The sequence below is a fragment of the Manis pentadactyla genome, chromosome 1 (assembly GCF_030020395.1).
Source record: "Manis pentadactyla isolate mManPen7 chromosome 1, mManPen7.hap1, whole genome shotgun sequence".
NCBI classification, from domain to species: Eukaryota; Metazoa; Chordata; class Mammalia; order Pholidota; family Manidae; genus Manis; species Manis pentadactyla.
The window spans coordinates 75,528,258-75,532,383 of NC_080019.1; the positions used below are offsets into that span (position 1 = coordinate 75,528,258).

The following is a 4,126-nucleotide window of genomic DNA, read 5'->3' on the forward strand; positions in this document are numbered from 1 at the left end:
TCTGACAGTCTAGCAATTGGTCACCAGTCCAGAACTGGCATGACGGGTACATGAATGGAATAGCTATGGTGGCAAAAAGAGAGGACATGTTTTGGTCCATGTCCCGAGACCGATCTAGCTACTGCTGCCTCTGATTGTTGAACTTGTCAGCACAGAGACCAGCACTGTGCCCCTAGTAGGGCACTCTTTCTTGAGGAGCCCAGTGACTGCTTGGTGCCCAGTTGGTCGACCACATCAGGCCCTGTCCATTGGAAAAGCCACTGGTTCATCCCCATGGAATGAATAGTCCAGGTATGAGTTTGCTTTTCCTGCCTGCAAAGCCTCAGCCACAACAGTCTAGGGTTATGGGATGCTTGATCCACAGGCATAGAATCTCATATAGCAGAGCATTTGACCCTGGGACTCACTGCACAGTGAGTGGAGGTATGGGAGCAGGCCCTTGAGCATGGAACCTGCTGGCTGTGTCACGTACCACCCCATCCAGAGGCAGCTTTCTGGAGCAGCCTTCTCAAGGAGCAGCTGGCATGCTAGCTTAGAGAAGACTCGGAAAGAATAGGGGTGCCATGCTTCAGGATACAGTATATTTATATCAATTCAGAGAGCTGTACGTGGTGCTCTGTTCCCAAATAGGAAGAATTCAGGGGTCCAGGAATCAAGGTTTGCAAATAGCTGTGGCCCAACTGACCACCACTCCTACTGCCTAATTGGAGAATTTTGTGCTTCTGTTCCTGCAACTCTGAGCTCTTCAGTGTTGGAGGTTCTGATCCCAAATAGAGCAGATTCTTGCCAAGTGATACTGTAAGGTCTCACTGAATTGCAAACTGCTGCAGGGCATGTTGGATTTCTTTTGCCCAAGAACCAGCAAGTAAAGGGTCCAGTTTGTCTGGTGGAGGTAAGTGACTCTGATCAGAAGCAAGAGGTCAGGCTGCTTTTACAATAGCAGCAGGGAGGAATGTGGGTGGAACCTCGGAGATGCACTGGGGGCCTCCTGGGCCTCCCCTGCCCTGACAACTGTGAGCAGACAAGGGCAGAGGCTGTGGACTGGGAAAGGGATGACTCTGGAGGGTTCAGGCACTTCAGGGTGATGAGCTGCACAATCCATTAGCTGCCAACACCGGATGAGATGACCTCTGAGGATGAGGGGCGGTCAGAATGGATAAGGGAGGAGGGAGTGGATGAATTGCAGCCCTGAGATCAACTACAGTGACGGGAACTGTACTTCATCTGCCTAATGTCCTTCTTCTTAGTTTCCCCTCAGGAAAAGGCCCGTGGGAACCATGGAGGCACTGCTCCCCATACCTTGCAGACAAGCAGATCTGTAGCTCACGAGGTGCATGGCGGCAGCTGTGTAACTGTGCCTCATGAACCCCCAACCAGAGGAGCACAACAGACCGAAGGCCCTCCATGAAATACACCGAGGCCATGCCCCTCACAGGCTTCTCCCAGCATTGACTGCATGGCGAGAATGCTGAGGTGGGTCCCTCCGGGGGACCCAGGACCCCCAGAGGCTGGCTGGTTTGAGGACTCGCTGAGGTCCCAACCCTTCCTTAGACGGGGCAACGCAGGCGCAGGACTCTTCCACCCAGGCTTCTCTCTGACTTGCCCTGGGAGTTGACAGCTGTCCCAGCCTTACACAGCTCCCCTCCTCTTTTCTCTCACACAGGCATTTCCCCTAATAAAATCCTTGCACAGTTAATCTTGTCTGGTGTCTGCTTCTCAGAGGAGCGGAACTAACATAACTGTATGTGAGCGGTGTACAGAGACAGAAGAGCTAAGAATGACGCCCTGACTGGGGACCTGGGTACTGGGAGCACGGTGATTGTCAGGCATGGAGATCAGGAGACCGGACACCTCTGTTAGGGAGAAAAGACACAAGAGGACAGACCGAGGGCAGTGGAAGGACCAAGGTGGGCAGGCATTGGCCCCAGGCCAGGATGGCAGTTCAGCCTGTACAGGTTCCTGTTGCTGATGAAGTCGTCTTTGGGTGGGTGGTCAGCGAAGGCCTGGTCCCAATTCTCCACATCTTAAGAGGAGCTCCAACCACCCCCATGGCTCAGAGGTAGATATACCCGGAGATCAGAGACACGTAGCCTACCATAGGGCTTCTGTCTTCGTCATCTCAGGCTCCTATAACAAAATACTGCAGATTGCGGGCTTGATAAACAGACAGTTGTTGCTCACAGTTCTGGAGGCTGGAAGTCCAAGGTTAAAGCGCAGAGTGGGCTTCTAGGTTACTTTATTATAATAATACAGTATATGATATACATGACATACAACATATGTGCTAATCAAGTTTTTAATGTTTTCAGTAAGGCTTCTGATCAACAGCAGGCTATTAGTAGTTAAGGTTTGGGGACTCAAATATTATACATGGATTTTCTACTACGTGGGGGTTGGCACCCCTAGCCCCCATGTTGTTCAAGGGTCAACTGTATTTGTTTACTGTCTATCTCTTCCCAGGAGGGACTTTTGTCTTTGATAAGTGCTTAACAGCTGTGACAAAGCTTGGCACATTGTAAGTAAGCCTTCACCTAATATTATTAGAATAATTAGTAAATGGAGGCATGCATGCATGTATGCATTTTAAGATTCTTTTACCAATTTCCCAAAGAGCACATGTATTGATCTATTCTAGTTTCCTAGGTTTTTTTTTTTTTTCCATCAGTTTCTGGCACTTTTAAGACTTAAAGAGAATTCTTTCTTCACAGCCGTATTTGTGGCTAATGTATATACCCTGCTGAAAATGACTCACCAGGTTCATCATGAAACCCCTTCTGGGTTTCTTCTTTACCTTTCCACTGCTTTTAATTTTTCTTTTTTAACAGTTCATGACATCTTTAAAAGCTGCTAACATCTTCCTGTTGATACTGATTGCAGTAACTTTTTTAGGTAATGGCAACTTTTTGGGTGGAGGTACGTTTGGTAAATTTGCAAAATTGGGCTTTGGGCAAATAGATTTTTGAGAAGCTAGCTTGCTTCCTCCTGCTGATCTACATTTATTCTACCTGGGCCTGGCCACCTGCTGTGACACCCCACCCTCTTTTCCTGATGCTGGGGGCTGATTGCACCAGCTCCTGCAGATCAATGCCAGTGCAGAGAGACACTGGCTCCACGTCAGCTCAGATGCATGCTGCCTGGCCATCATATGGAAGTATGGTGGCATCTATACGGACAATGATTTCATTTCCATAAGGCCCATCCCTGAGGGGCACTTCTTGGCTGCACAGTCTTCTTGGTACTCTAGTAACAAGGTGTTTGGATTCCTGTCCCACCACCCTTTCCTGTGGGAGTGCATGGAAAACTTTGTTGAACACTACAATTCAGACATTTGGGTTAACTAGGGTCGCAATTTGATGATGAGGATGTTGAGACTGTGGTGCAAACTCAGAGACTTCCAGGAGGTGAACAACCTCAGGTGTCAGAACTTGTCCTTCCTACATCCCCACAGATTTTACCCCATCTTCTACTGGCAATGGAGGTGCTACTATGGAGTCTGGGACCCAAAACTGAGCTTCAACAACTCCTATGCCCTGCACCTGTGGAACTACATGAATCATGACAAGAAGGTCGTGGGTCAGAGGGAGTAACACAATGGTGGAAAATATCTACCATAAGCACTTTCCCAGGACTTACAGATATCTGATTCAATGCAGAGAGGGGCTGGTGACTGGGAAGCCAGGGCCAGGTAACAAACAGAGCCAATCCTGGGGTGTTGCTAACATGGTGTGGAACTAGACCTTTCTGGAGTGCCATGCTTTCACTTCAGCTCCACTTCTCCAGGGGTGTGGAGCTTGCTCACCTGTCTATCAGTTAGGATTAACTTTCTCTGTCTATAACAGAAAAATCTCAAAGACCATTGGTATATAAAATACAAACATTTATTTCTCTCTCATGTACACAAAATCTGAAGGCAGACAATTCAGGGTGCGTATGGTGACTGCAGTCATCAGGGACCTAGGATTCTTGCATTTCTCTGCGTATCATTAGTGTCCACGTCCCATGGTCCATATGGATGTTTGATCAGCCCATCATGTCTGCATTTCAAGCAAAAGGATGACAGAAGGAGAAAGGGTGTTCCTTTATTTTATGAAGCCCTCCAGCAAGTACCATATAACACTTCTCCTTA

At 48.3% G+C, this 4,126-nt stretch overlaps 1 pseudogene; it reads left to right on the plus strand.

The window, feature by feature from the left end:
* The first annotated feature begins 2,892 nt into the window (after positions 1-2,892).
* Positions 2,893-3,747, plus strand: LOC118921867 (alpha-1,4-N-acetylglucosaminyltransferase-like; annotated as a pseudogene).
* Positions 3,748-4,126: the final 379 nt, after the last annotated feature.